Source organism: Adiantum capillus-veneris, chromosome 14 (genome assembly GCF_014529385.1).
Source record: "Adiantum capillus-veneris isolate H3 chromosome 14, ASM1452938v2, whole genome shotgun sequence".
In the NCBI taxonomy this organism is placed as follows: domain Eukaryota; kingdom Viridiplantae; phylum Streptophyta; class Polypodiopsida; order Polypodiales; family Pteridaceae; genus Adiantum; species Adiantum capillus-veneris.
In genome coordinates, this window is record NC_140944.1 from 97,625,782 (window position 1) to 97,641,810 (window position 16,029).

The 16,029-nt window shown below is 41.0% G+C and overlaps 1 pseudogene; it reads left to right on the top strand.

The window, feature by feature from the left end:
- The first annotated feature begins 2,352 nt into the window (after positions 1-2,352).
- LOC147442808 (large ribosomal subunit protein eL39z/eL39x pseudogene) lies at positions 2,353-2,589 on the top strand (annotated as a pseudogene).
- Positions 2,590-16,029: the final 13,440 nt, after the last annotated feature.

The following is a 16,029-nucleotide window of genomic DNA, read 5'->3' on the forward strand; positions in this document are numbered from 1 at the left end:
ATGAAATATTTTCTCTTGTTATAAAAATGAACTCAATTAGACTTGTCTTAAGCCTTGTGGCTGCTCATGATCTAAATCTCGAGCAAATGGATGTAAACACGGCATTCCCTCACGGTGACTTAGAGGAGGAAATCTACATGCTTCAACCAAAGGGGTATGAAGTAAAAGGTAAAGAGAAAATGGTTTGCAGATTAAAGAAGAGCTTGTATGGTTTAAAGTAAGCATCAAGACAATGGTACTTGAAGTTTGATCGATGGATGTTGGATCATGGATTCACAAGATGCAACTCGGATCACTGCGTCTACACGAAGAAATTGGGAGATGGGAAATTCATCATCCTAATGTTGTATGTTGATGACATGTTGATTGCAAGTGCTAACATGCAGGACATCAAAGACCTAAAAGAGGAGCTATCTAAATCTTTTTCAATGAAAGATTTAGGTGCTGCAAAGAGGATACTTGGTATGAAAATAGCAAGGGACAGGACGAAGAAGACAATAAATCTATCTCAAGAGGATTACATCAAGAAGGTACTAGAAAGGTTTGCAATGCAAAATGCAAAACCAGTTTCTACACCTTTGGCTGGTCACTTTAAACTAACGAAGGATATGTGTCCAAAGACACAAGAAAAAAGTAGTTTATATGTCTAAAGTTCCATATGCTGCAGTGGTAGGTTCTCTAATGTGCGGCTATGGTCTGGACAAGGCCAGATATTGCACATGCAGTGGGAGTTGTGAGTAGGTTCATGGACAACCCAGGTAAAGAGCATTGGCAAGCTGTGAAGTGGATACTTAGGTATCTAAAAGGGACAACAACAAATGCTTTGTATTTTGGAGGAACTGATATTTTTCTTCAAGGGTATGCTGATGCGGATATGGCAGGTGACAAAGATACTCGAAGGAGCACTACGGGCTATGTCTTCAGGTTGGAGGCACAGCAGTAAGTTGGGCTTCAAAGCTGCAGAAAGTGGTCTTTCTTTCTACCACGGAAGCAGAGTATGTAGCAATGACGGAGGCAAGCAAAGAAATTTTGTGGCTTCACAGATTAGATTTTTAGAAGAGCTTGGATTCAAACAAGACAATTGTGTCTTGTATAGTGATAGCCAAAGCGCTATTCATCTCGCGAAGAAATCATCCTTTCATTCAAGGACAAAGCACATTGAGGTGAGATATCACTTCATACGCACTCTTTTGGAAGAGCGACAGCTAAAGCTAGGAAAGGTGCATACAAATGAAAATCCTGCAGACATGTTTACAAAGGTGGTCAACAAGGAGAAGTTGAGCTTTTGCTCATCTTCAATCGGCATTCAAGGATAAGAAGCCAGGATAAAAAGCGGTCACAGGTTTGGTTTGGAGATCAGTCTCCAAGTGGGAGATTGCTAAGTATGGAGCCTGATTTACCCCTTGTAATTTTCTGTGGTAAAAGCGCATATTTGTAAGGCCCTCATTATGAGGAGAAGCCATCGTGCGTGAAAGACAATCACTCACCGGAAATAAAATTTTCACGGCCAAAATTAGGGGCAACTTTAGGGGCCCGCCCCCGAGACTTTTGTTCCCTTGCCGGAATATTCATTTTCACCGGAATATTATGGCCGGCCGGCGGCCGGAAAGTGGTCGGAAAACGACCGATCGTTTGGCCAATGGCCGGTCGGAAGTCAATGGCCGGTGGCCGAATTCAAAAGCGGATTTGTCTACACAAGGGCGGCCACACATGGGCGGATTGGAGGGTCCGATTTGGACTTATTCACACAAGGGCGGCTACACATGGTTGCCTCTTATAAGAGAGGGTAGCCCTTTTGGCCTATAAAAGGAGGCCATTTCTACACACATTTCACAGTGTGAAGTTGATGCAACAAGGTGGGTGTGAGGTGGTGAGAGTGAAGCAAGGCGGGAGCTCCAAAAGGGTATAATCCTTTTGTAAACTACTTCTTGTTTTGAAGTACTAAAGCCACTGAGTGGCTGCTTTCCCGTGGACGTAGCTCACTTTGGGTGAACCACGTATATCGTGTGTACTCTCTCTCTCTCTACTCTATAATCTCGTGTATGTAAATCTGTCTCTCTCCATTAAGTAATCTACTCAATTATCTATTTAGCTACGTCTTATTTCCTAACATGCAGGTGCTCTTTATGCGATTATTTTCCAAGACTTCCTTGGTAGTGCTTTACTTGAAAACCCAAGGCTTGTAAGAATGGGTGGCTACTGTGTTCAACAGTAGAACTGGGGCCCTACACTTCACAATAATATATGTTGTCTCATGGGTCTTGTTGCAAGGGGGGGGGGGGAGAGAGAGAGAGAGAGAGAGAGAGAGAGAGAGAGAGAGAGAGACTCGTTCAACTGCGCTCCTACGGCACGATGCCTTCCCATAAGATCTTTATTATCAAGAAGAAGCTTGCAAAGAAGCAAAGGAAAAACCGTCCCATCCCGCATTGGATCCGCATGCGCACCGACAACACCATCAGGTACAATGCCAAGCGAAGGCACTCGAGAAGGACCAAGCTTGGTTTGTAGAAATGCTGCGAGCTAAGTCACAATTTTGACAAACTTAGTAATTGCTTTGTTTAAGTGGGGGAATCTGTCCTAGGGGGTTATGTTTCAGATTGTACCTCCTGGCAGGGTTCTGCCCATGATGACTAAAAATGTATTGGGATTGAGAATACTTCTGTTAAGTGATTCGGCTCTCAAAAAAAAAAATAGAGAGAGAGAGAGAGAGAGAGAGAGAGAGAGAGAGAGAGAGAGAGAGAGAGAGAGAGAGAGAGAGAGAGAGAGAGATCGGTCCTGTTGCAGGTGAAAAGAGGCGAGATTAAAGAAATTCGTTTGCAACAACTACGTTGTGTATGGGGGGGGGAGAGAGAGAGAGAGAGAGAGAGAGAGAGAGAGAGAGAGAGAGAGAGAGAGAGAGAGAGAGAGAGAGAGAGAGAGAGAGAGAGAGAGAGAGAGAGAGAGAGAGAGAGAGAGAGCTTATTTCTAGATTCTATCTAACGAGGGAATTTTTACTCATTTCCTCACACTGGGGATGACGGTGTCTACATCGACTTTGGTGGCTTCTTCACTCGAATGCCTCAACGTGTCCACGGCTAACTGTGGGACACTATCAGGGCTACCATATATGCCCATTTCCTCTGCTAAGAAACTCACATTTGAGCGGCCGGTTGGGACCTTCTTTGACTCCTGCTACATACTAAACTGAGGAATACAAGAGAATAGTCTTCTTGAGGGAGTTCCATCGATGACTTTCTACTTTGCAGATGAAGACAACCACATACCTCCCCTAGAGGTCAGAGCATTCTGACAAGCATATCTGCATAAGCTTCACTCCAACCAAAAGCTCCTCTCTCACTTCTATCCTTGGTAACATCCACCAACAAGGCATTCAATTGACCTTTGACGTTGCCGATGTGACAAAGTGGGATTCACTATGTTAGGTTGAAATGAGATGGCAACAACTATGAGACATGATTGTTAGTCCGCTGCGACTAGCACCTGGAACTTATGTAATGGCAGAGGGAACTAAACTACATCCATGTGAAGTTGAAATGTTGCGGCACAATTGGTTTGTTCTTAAAGTCATTGATGTAAGCATAGAGTGCAACCGCAATGTCAGAGATGGTAAATCTGTGATTAGTGCATTTCACCCCAACCAAGTTCAAGGATGGTAAGGAGGTTAGATGGAGATAAAAAATAACAGGAGATTCAAAACAAAATTGCACAGGGAATAAGCGTGCATAACACATTGGTGTAGGAGGTAATCATGATCCCCATGCATCACATGTGTTCCATGTCACTATAACTGGCTCATTGGAGAAAGGGGTAGGTTTTGAAGTTTGAGATTTTGAAGCCTTCGCTGCTTTGTGGTAATTTTAGATGTGCGGCTCTTTTGGGTTGAGGTGCTACTTGAATCCAACATGACATGGTTATCTTCTTCAATATACCCTGTGCTCACATCAATTTGTAAAGGGTGTTGTCCATATTTGCTCGGAAATCGATTTCGCTCGGTTTTATTTGCTCGTTGATTGGAAACCCCCAAAACACCTTAGTATTTGGGAATAACTTTACTAGTTACAAGGAACACTATAGGGAGGGAGGGTATACATTTTTTTTGGCAAGAAAACAACCCTAGTTAGATCTTCATTGGTTGCAAAAGACTTATTTGATAGTGAATTCTAAAATTCTTAATACTGCCATGCCGTTTTAGGCTTGTCTGTAACCACACAGAAGGAGAAAAAAGCTACGATGAAAATAAACACTCTGTAAAACACACACAGGCACGCACGTGTGCGCGTGTGCCATCCCAACTGGGATACTCCTAGGGAGGTAGCTAGAAAAACGGAGTTCTTGGAGCCTTGCAAAACGGACTTTGTCTCTTTCCTCTCTCTCTCTCTCTCTCTCTCTCTCTAAGCGCACACACACACACACACATACACACACACACACACACACTCGCTACATAATACTTAAAGAGCACATTACATTTACAATACTCTGCAAAGGTTTCTCTCATACACCCACACAGCCCTTTGATCACTCTCTCCCTGTGGTGACATAATGCAATCCCAGCAAAAATGTGGTTTGCTTCAGTTGAAAGCCTAAGCATTATAATTTGATAGTCTTCAATTTGCCGTGCATTAGCACTTGACCATAAGCCCCTGGTCGAGTTCATCTCCCTTTCGTAGTTCGAAATCTCAAAAGGTAAAGATGACGGCTAAATCAATGACAACACACATGCTCTCGGCGCTATCTATCTACAAAACTTGAAATACAACCACTCTAATGGTGGAAACAGGGATGAACAATGAAGTAGTGGACTCATCCTCCTCCTCTCAGGTGGAATATTTCCTCATTTTTTTGGGTTTTTTCCTTCTTAGGGAACTAAATATAATTTTAGTTTTATTCTCTACTTGGATTTTTACATTTAATCTTGTTAAATTAATAAGTATATACACCTTGACATGGAAAGTAAGTAGTCATTACTCTTTTTTCATTCACAGATAAGCATAACCATGGCAATTTAAAGAAATTTTGAAATACTTACTGGCATGGTATTATCTTCGATAATAGTAGCAATAATTTTACTCTTTTTGTCGCGGGAATAATTGTAGACTATTAAAATGACTCATTAACCAAATAAGACTATACTTAAAGTGGTTAAAGTGGATCTTATTATCAAGAAAAACACAGATGTACATAGAAGGGTAATTATTTTCTTGAACATAACAACAAGGTTTTATATATATATAAAATTTCAATGCTAGTTTGTAAGTTTTTAATTCAATTTATGTTCAAAATGCCTACTTAACTAAAATCTTTGCTTGGGGTTTTTCATAAGAGCTTAAGTCTATTCTTGCTCTTAAGCTAGTTGAGTAGCATGGTTTTAAAATCTATTCCTGCTCTTTATCAAGCTTTGTTTGTAATGTAAAAATTCCCCTCTTTCACTTACGAACTAATCTAGAGTTATTACTCTTGGATACACGGCTATCATTGCGAAGTTTTGAAAGCATGGATAAAATGGACATGGATGACAACTGTTGGATCCGCCCTATACCTGTATTCCATGTCTAAAAAAAATTGATGAGGATGTTTTTGTTTACATGATGGCTGCAAGTAAGGATTTCAACTTCTCTTATCTTTGAATTCAAATGTTGTTCGAACAGTCTTTATAGGAAAACTTCTATTGCTGCTACTTCATTTTTTACTTCTTAGATGTAATAAAAACATCAAAATTCTACTTCAAATGTACATATGTTTAAGAAACAAATGTATGTACTCACTTTTATTCATCTTTGTCAATTCTCTTTTTGAATCGTATGGTTCAAGTTGTGAATAAGGCATATAGGTTAATACTCCAACACACACACATAGGCAGAAGGGCGTAAATTGATTTGTCAATTTGTGACCAAGAGATTGACAAAGATACATAAAAATTAGATTATTAGGTTTTTGACCTAGTTTTCTAATAGGGATACATACACACAGTCATAATATCCTCAGATTGACGGGTTTAAAGGTTGTATGCATTACCATCTTACTTTTTTTGCTCACTTTTTGTCAGGTATCTCAACACTACAAATACACTGACCGAATACGGATCCTTAATACCCCAAAAAATATAGAATCTATCAATAAAAAACTTAGTATGGCTTGTGTAAAATTGTACAAACATACCCATAGGCGTTCTTTGATGTACCCTGCAAATAGATACAGACCTTTCCTTGCTAGAGATGCAAAAAAATAAAAATCTTTTTGTTGTATTTCATATTTTTCTCTAACACTAGTTCTGTAATCGGACACTCAAATGTCTTGTTTTTCTAGCAACTTGTCATAATTATTTGCTGAATTTAGAAACAAAATTCATAGGTCACGTTCATATCTTAGGTCAACTATGAGGTGAAGAACATAGCCAAATTTTACTTTTGCCAAAATTAATACCAAATTAAGATTATAATGATAAGTTTTAAGATGAAAAATCATAGAAATTTAGTGCAGTTTTAACAAAATTTTCATATATTGAATATAACTTCTCATCAAAAAAAGATTTTGCACAGATTTCAAGGTGTATGGATAGGAAAAAACTTATTATAACAAGAAATTGAACTTCATAACTTAGTTATGGGACTAGATTTTTGTTATAATCAAAAGACCAAAATCTTGAAAATGCTGACAAAGAGGAAAATTTTGGTCTTTCAAGGCCTCTTTCATTAACATGATGAGGTTATGAGACAAAACCTAAGGTGTATAATGTATTTATAGGTCAATACCCATCAACTAAGAATTTTTCAAGGGTGCAAACTCATAGACATCTTGTAATTTAAGCTCATTTAACAAAAATTGTAGTGCATAATTTCTTGCAAAAAAACCATTGCTATGAAAAACTAATGAAAGTGTGTATATAAATCTCTCAATTGTGTCCATATGAGGTATTTGTATATAAATAAGTGAGATGAACGAAAAAATCCAAAAGTGGACTTTATTTTAAGGCTTATCTTTGATGATTAAAAAATCATAACTACAATATGCGCAGTTTTTTGGATACGCCATAAATCACCAAATGTGGCTTGCATAACCATAGAAAATTATCACCTTATGTAATGGAGTCATAGATCTAGTATATATGCATCATAAGACATTGTAAATCTAGATGAATTAAATGTTTTTTTGTGATCGTTAATTGAATTTGTGAATGTTGCATATTTGACCCACAGGACTTTCTATATTTAATTCTAGTCACAAAGGATTTTTTTTCTCACATGACAATTGCAAAAATATCAAACACACATATAAGTAGTTACCACAGATTACTGCATGCACGCTGCTCATTTTTTTCTAAGGCTAGAGTACGAGTTTTAATAAAACATTGAATGTTTTTGCGTAGGCTCTTTTCATGAGTGTAGTTACTATTGAGATTATGATCAAAAGTGAGGGATTATAATTTTTGTGAGTACTTTGAATAACATGTTATAAGTTTGCAAAAGCATTTCTTGAGTAGTGCTAACTTATGTGGACTCTCATTTTTAGAATGACTCCTTTGCCCTCGGGATGGAATTCCCAGTTGAGCTCACTTCTTCTAAAGCTAGTGTCTATGTTTTACGCTGCATTGACTGTCTCTAAGATTATTGTCGGGTCTACAAATTTAGAGAATTATCCTCATGGTTCTTTACTGCAAAATCTTTCTTTTAATAATTAGATCAAGCTCTTAGCTGCTCTGGTGAAAAACAAGAAAGAAGGACTTAAATTCTTAGAAGAGGAATCAAAACAACTTCCTTTGCTTCAAAAAATTCACACAAAATCACTAGCTACCTTTTCCTCCTCTCGTGTAGAGTTAACCAATTTCCTTAAAAATTATGTGGACTTAACCCGGCTTCCATTATTACACCGGTTTGTCCTTCTATCAATATGTCAAGAAGTACCTTTAGTCACAATCAGGCGGTGCTTAAAGCAGTTAAGAATGTTCAATAGGACTTATGCTCTCTTAGTGAGTCAACACTCATAGAAATGGTCCCTAAAGTGTCAAAATGTTTCCCTTTTCTTCCTCCAAAACAAGTTGAGGTAGAAGGGGCAAGTGTGGACAATCAACTTTCATTAGGAAATTTCGGAGGTCATTTGGAGGGCCATATGAAGGAGAGAGAAAAATAGAGCGCGTCCAATGAGCAGGAGGACGGCGTTACGTAGGAAAATACGTGGAAGACTCAAAAAATAGGAGAATATTCTAAAAACTTTCACGAATCTAGGATTGTGGCATCGTAACTTCTTTGCTTTTACCGAGCTGTTAGGTGCGTGTGTGGTCCCACTGCTGATATTATCTTATGGTCATTAACGTACTGGAGGGTGACCATTAAGTCCGCACAAGATATTGGAATTCTAAAACACTTTCCCTCCATTAGAATGCTTTCAAAGTGAATCGCCCTCCACTAAAGCTTTTCTCTCAGAGCTATGGCTTCCACGTCTTCTCGCCCAAGAAGCTCTAGGTGTTTATGGTCTCTCACACCAACTACCAACACCTGCACTTTGCCTAGAAGGCCAAGTAGTAGCATATCCTCAATTACAATATCAACTTCAATAAGTGCAAAGAACCAATGGGTTGGACAAAGGATAAACAAAGGTTCATGGGTCCTCATCCAACCAAGAAGACCCAAGAGGTCTAGTGCTATCAATGTTTACCGCTCAGCATGGAAGGCCAGAGTGTTGGATTTCAAAGTTGAAATGGGAAAAAGATTTGTAAATGAAGTTCTTGTTCAGCATGTGTTTACCCATCCAGACGTGATAGCAAACGGTGGAAATGTGTCAGATATACATCAACACATTGCAATTGTAAGTATTCTTGACATCTGCACTGCATCTGATTTGTCATTTCACTTATTGATACTCTCATTATAACTTTTCTTATATATTTTGCAACGTTTATCCCTCTTCTTATGAGCAATGGCTCCATTCTTCACATCTCAACTACATTAGATTTGTCATTTTGACTTATTGATACTCTTAGTTTAACTCTTGTTATATATTTTGCAGATGTTTATCCCTCTTCTTATGAGCAATGGGAGCCTATGGAGTGCAATATAGGCCTCTTCCTTGTTGTTCATGCCCACATTGGTTCTCTACAGTATTCAGGGAGAAGCAGCAAAAGCCTGGCTGATGAAGGAATATTTTTCTATGACCACTTCTACCAACTCTGCCTAGGGAATAAGAATGGCATGTTGGTGAAAGTGCCTCTACCAACCGACCGGAACACTGTGGACTGGCCAGTTCCTGAGGAAACAATGGTGGAGGCAATGCGAAGTAAGCTCTACAAGGATATACAGAGGTCTCTACGTAGCTCTATTCCCACCAAACTGGTTAGAATTGCAAACTTTTGTCATGATGCACTGTTCATAGAGTTGTTTCATAACTACAATATACGTGTTACGAAAACTATGTTCATGTGCAAGTCATTTCAGCAATCATCCTGTGACAAACTTCTTGACAAAGGATGGTATGTAAAGGAAGAGATTGGCATACGGTGCGAGGTCGCGCTTGACACTCTAGTTGTCAAGTACATGATTGCAAGCCAATCACTATTAGTCTCCTTTTGGTATATGCGATCACAAATGCTCAGAGGTAAGTACATTTCTATGGACAAGGTTTCTACAAGTTTGGAAGATAATCCTGCTGTGGATGTGGAAGTGATTGATAAAGAGCAAGGCCTAATGTTGGTGGTTACAATAAGGGAGCTATGCAGTTGCGGCACGACATAATTGAAGAGTCAATGAACAGGGACCTTTCAAATTTTTCCTTTTTCCTAGCTGGCTGTAAGGTGATACGGCGTAGGGAAAACGATATTTTGTGCAAAGAGTTGGATGGTCGGGTTGAAATAGTGTCAATGTAACAGAGATTCTTGTGAACCCAAGTGTATACGAATGACTTTCAATACATGAAGTTTTTTGAGCTCATTTGTCAATTGTGCTCTGTGAATATACGTGTTCTTGAAATACATTTCTTTAGCCATTGCCACCTCTCTCTCTCTCTCTCTCTCTCTCTCTCTCTCTCAATGTTAGGCAAGACAAAGACATGATAGAAGAGTCATCTTAATTCATTAGAAAGTACAAACTCGTCCGTGAACAATGGATTGAGATACAATTTCTGTAAGTATGGAATCAAAATGTCTTCAAGGTAAAAATCAAAGGTATGCCCCTCAAAAGAGGGTGGTGAGATAGTTGTTCCTGGTGGATTTAGTTCTCCCTTTTCAGGAGTATCATCAATTAGTAGTGTATTATTTGCATCAAAGGGTACATCGATTTGGCTAAACGGTTTGTACAAAAGAGGTAAGTGTGGTTTTTTAGGGTGGTAGTGGCCCTCGATGGTAACACATTTTCTTTGATCATACAAAAAGGCAAAATATGACGTGTGAGCACTGCATACACCGCAAAATATTGTAACTAGTGGCGTCAAGTTTTGCCTTTGCATTGAAGACCATACGGAAACTCTGAAGCGCGGAAGAAGAAATTGAATAAATTCTTTGGTTCCTGGACGAACCACGACTCGACAAGTTCCCATCCGAAATGTTTGCAAATCCTCAAAGGGGTCTACTATACCCAAAGGCACGCGCATCAGCAGCAATCCATTGATGTCCAAGATAATCAACCTCTGTAAAAGTTGACAAGTACATATAAGTAGTTAGAAGCTGAACATATTTTGCCATACTTGAATAGACATTACCGGAACAACCGTATCTACAGGTAGCAAGGGTCCATACTGGGTCTCTATAGAGTTGTTGTCGTTGTTGCTATCCTCTGCTTTAGCTTCATCGTCGTAGTCATCATTCTCATCTTCATCAAGGGTCTCCCCCATGGCTCTTTCTGCCTCATTTAGGGTTTCCTCCAAGGTCTTTTCCTCTGCCTCTGTTGGCTGGCTTGCATCATCCATATCCTTTTGCTCATCCGTTGGCCTGCTTTCCTCATCCATATCGTTTAGCTCATTTGTAGGCCTGCTTTCCTCATCCAGGGTTTCATCCATGGGCTGTTTTGGCTCCTCCACTGGCCTACTTGGCTCTTTCATTGTCTCCTCCATAAGCCCCTCTGCTTGTACACTAGCACCTTCCATATGCTCATTTGACCTTTCTTCATTCTCGGCTCTTTCATCTTCGGCTGATATGACCCCCTCGGCCCGTTGTGATTCCACTGTATCTAATGCAGGGGTTTGTCGCGGTGGCTCGTCATGTATTGTCATATCAATTGTGCGGTCATCCAAGCCGCTATCTTCAGGCTCTCTAGGGTTTGACATAGTGAGCAGGTGTTGTATTAGACTTACCCGATATCTTTGCAAATAATCATATGTGTAATTTTGCACAGCACTCTGCAAATTTGAAAGACTACATGGTGAGAAGTCTTGTATAAAGAAAACCAAAACTGATTGAATGCATTGCCAAATGGTTACCTTAGTCATGAAAGGTTTTAATGAAAAGTAGCTTTGCAGGACATATTCTGCATGGAGAAGACATCTCCAGCCGCAAGAATTTCCATCGGTTTGATTTGGTACAGATACATCTTTGATTGGGGCCTTGTATAGTTCATACCTTCCACATAGCTTGCCATAAGCAAGAAACAACCTCTTTATACAACTGCACAAAGGAGTATCAAGATGTTAGCTTGAGGCTTTTAAATTTACATGGATATCTATAAGGAACACTTTCTGATACATAACACTTACAGCCTAATTTCAGGGTGGGTTCCTTTTATTGAATTAAACACCCACACTGCTGCCTGCTCAACATCAAGGCATATGAGACTCCAGTGATGATTGTTCTCATATGGGAAGATGATGACAGTTACTTCCAGATAGCACAGTGGAGAAACCAACTCTCAAATGTGCCAGATGGACTGTTCTTCTGTCTAATAATCACTGACATTTGTGGATCAAGAAGAAACACCTCCGTGTGGGTGTGCGGTGGAAGTTGACTTTTGATCAAACTGCAGGGAGTGTACCTGAGTTAGTACACCTATGATCTGAGTTTTTAAAGTTAGCAAGATAGTAACACTTACTTAAGACAAGCATAGATAATTGTATCTGAGATATGAGCATCTGGATTCAACAATAAATTAATGTCCACTTTTTCCAGAGCCAGCTTTCTGGCTCCATCTATAAATGGTATCTCTGCAAGCAAACCATCCTTCATTGAAAGTAGAGTTTCTTTGTTGCTTGCCTCTATGGATAGGGCCACATTGCATCTGTTTGCCTCTGGGATTCCACTGCTACTTTTGCTTTCTCCTTAAGCTCTGCTTCCCTCATGTCCTCTGTTTGGCGAGCAACCGTCTCTGTCCTTGCCCTTGTATTCACATCATGTGTGACATCTACAATTGTGACTTGTGGGAATAGCTCAGGGGGGTATAACAAAATTTCCCTCATTTTCTTATCCTTGCAGACATTGGGGACCAAAAGTTTGTCATACCTCCACCTTACCCTTTTTAGTGTCTCACTATCTTTGTCCATTATAGTCACCCTGTGGGCATGGGCTGCTACAATGGTCATGTCACTAAAGTACTCAAGCAGGAAGTCCTCTACTGCTTCCTATAGAGCCATCAATGCAACCACTTTCCACCCTTTAGTACCCCAGGTAGCTTCTTCACAAATGGACCTCACCATCCTTTGGAAGGGCAACTTTGGTATGCACTGACGGGAGCAAAGCGAACCCCGAACCCCAATGGCCTCTAAAACACCTGGGACCGAATGACGCGCCTCGAGCCTGTCATGGTAAAGCAAACAGAGGGCACCACCTAGCTTCAGCGGCTAGGACGCAAACAACACACCACCATAACAAAGTTTTCATCCAAGAGAGATGGATGCTTGGGAGCAAAGATGAAGAGGAAAGGGAATGAGATCAAGTGAGAGAGAGAGAGAGAGAGAGAGAGAGAGAGAGAGAGAGAGAGAGAGAGAGAGAGAGAGAGGGTATAGCGGCTTAGTACTTAGGCACCACAAAAGGATGGCGAATCTGCACACCCTTCACACATACACAAGCTCACTCCAAACACAAGACTAGGTGGCGATTCCGCACACCTCACATGGGCAAAACATTGCAAGAAAACATACTCACAAAACCTCAAGCTTTATTTAGAGAATAAGGCGATGAAATGGGGAGCATAGGGTAGGGGAATGAGAAGGGAGAGCGTGGTAGAGCACATGGCGGATAGGTGGGAGTTGATGGCGAAGACTTGCACGAGGGCTACGGCCATCATCCTTCATTTAGTTTCCCTTCATCTTCCATAGCCCAAGGGTGTAGAGGTCATGCTTAAGACGAGCATGGTGATTGCGGTGATGGTGATGGTGTGGGTGTGTGTGTGCGCACGAGGCACACACAGTGCATAGTGTACTCTTTGGTGATGGTGTGTGTCCTTAGTGTGATGGTGACCCCTCTTTATATAGGGGAGGAGGGGGGAGAAATTCTAGAATTTAGAAATGAAGAAATCATTATTTACATAGGCCATGTGACTGTGGGCCCCACTTGTCTGGCTGTGTGTATATGTGCCAGAACAGCAGTCTCATGAGAGAGAGACTAAGAGAGAGAGATGGGTTGATGAAAAAAGTGAGAGGTGACATGGAGAATAAAGTAATTACAAGAGGGGAGAGAGGGGAGTGTGTTCAGAGGTGAATCTGTGTGCAGATGTGTGTGAACACAAGAAAAATCAGGTAACCATCGGGTGGGGATGGGTCTGTGGGCACCTTTTTCAGTGAAACTGAGTGTGTGTGAGTGTGGGGGAGGTTATTTAGATACAAGACAAGAGACATGGCGCCCTTTAGAGAGAGAGGGGGGTATTTGGGTCATGGGATATGATAGGAGAGAGAAAGAGGGGGTGGGGTATACTATTTTGGAAGATAGGGTAAGTTGCATGTGAGTTAGGGTGCATTATTGGTGAGTTATAATGCATTATTGGTGAGAGGTGGGGTAGCTTGAAGGGAGAGAGAAAGGAGAAAGGACAAGGGGAAGAGAGAGGGGGTTGACCTTTTGAGTGGAGGAGAGGAAAAGGGACACTCGGCGGGGCAACAGTGAAGAAAAAGGAGGCAAGGTGGGGATGGGCTACCCCGCAGGCATGAGGTGGCCTATTTTACCTTTTTTATATATTTACATAATCATACTTTATTTTTTTTCTTACTTTTTCCAATGCCTTTTACCACTCCCTCCCTAAGAGGGGGTTTTCATGGGGTGGGGACGAGAGAAGAGGGGTATGGGAGCTTGGCTTGTGAAAAGCCCCCATCATTAGCCCTCCCCTTTTGGCTAGAGGCATTCATGTCTCTAGCTCATATGTTTGATCATTATCGTCGGAGGTGGCAGCTGATGGTGTGTCCTCATCTGGAATGTCAATTGGTGGAGCCTGGTCAAATCGAAGAAAATAAGGTTTAAGTCGCCAACCATTTACCGTGGTTTTATGAAGTTTTCCATCAGCCTCCATAAGCTGGTAGCTTCCATTGGCATACTTTTTCCTGATGATGAAAGGGCCTTCCCATCGGAGCAGGAGTTTCTTATCCTTGCGCGTGTCGAAGCGATTGTCGTAGCGGAGCACCAACATTCCTTTCTTCAATTTTTTTTTCTGGAGATGCTCGTTAAAGCTAAGCCGTCTATGCTCTGCTTGTGCTGCATAATAATTTATTGCTTCTTTTCTGTCCAGCTGCTGATGATGTGATCTCTCAAATGCATGTTGGGTTGTTGAAGTTGGCTTGCCATTACTCTGAGACTTTGTAGTTGCACTTCAATGGGCAAGATTGCTTCCTTACCAAATACTAGATGATACGGTGTGAATCCCAAGGATGTACGAAATGAAGTTCTGTAGGCCCATAAAGCTGGTAGTAGATACTTATCCCAGTCTCCGGGATGATTGTTTACCTGCTTGGTAATAATTTTAGAAACCATTCCATTTACCTTTTCAACTAGGCCATTACATTGAGGGTAATATGGTGAAGAGTGCCTCCCTGTAATGCCCAGTTTTTGCATTAATTCTCCTACCAAGTCTGCTCTGAAACCTGGCCCTCTATTAGAGATGATCTCTAAAGGTGTGCCAAACCTACAGCATATCTGCTCGTAGATAAATTTAGCTACCTCTACCGCTGTGATTCTAGTGGTGACTGTAGCCTCTGCCCATCTAGTCATGTAGTCGACCCCCATGATAATGTAGAATTTTCCTGAGTTGGCCCTAGGTAATGGCCCAATGGCATCGATACCCCATTTTTCAAATGGGCCATATGAGAGAATAGGTGTCTATGGTTCAGGCATAAGTGACCTAGTGCCGGCCTTTTGACACAACTTACACGTTTTGCACCAATGGTGTACATCACGGTTGAGGCTAGGCCATATGAAGCCTGCCTGCAAGATTTTCCTACTTGTTATGTCTAGGGAAAAGTGACCACCACAAACCCCGTCGTGACAGCTAGCAATTACTCCCGTGATTTCGTGAGAGAGAGGGACCTTCCTGAGTATTTGGTCCTTACCCTTACAGTACAAACCATCATTGATGAGTCGATACCTTGTGGCCTTCCGTGTCAGCCATTGCTTCTGTCCCTTTGTTAAATCTGATGGGCATTCCCCTGTTTCCAAAAAATGCATGATGTCAGGCAAGGCATCACTGCCTTGAAATAGAGGGAGCTTTAGTTTTATTGCTCCAACCACCACTTCCTGTAGTCTTTCACTTGCTAGGGCATCTACTTCTTGGTTTTTGAGCCCTTGGGATATGGTGTATTTGAACTTCTTCAAACTTACCCAACAAGGTTTTTACACCACTTAAGTGAGTCCTTAAACTAAGATTCTTGCATGCCCATGCTCCATTTACTTGCCTTACCAGAAGTAGAGCATCCCCAAATACATTAAGGCATTGTACACCTTGCGAGACACACCATTGTAGACCCTTGGTTAGTCTGCATACTCAGCTTCATTGGTAGAATGTGAATCTAACAATTGGCCCAACGAAAATACCTTTGTCCCTTTGTCATCAAAGACCACTATGCTTGCAGCTGCTTTGTCGGACGCTCGCTTGTAGGCTCCATCAAAGTAGAGAGAGTATGCTCCTTCTACCATCG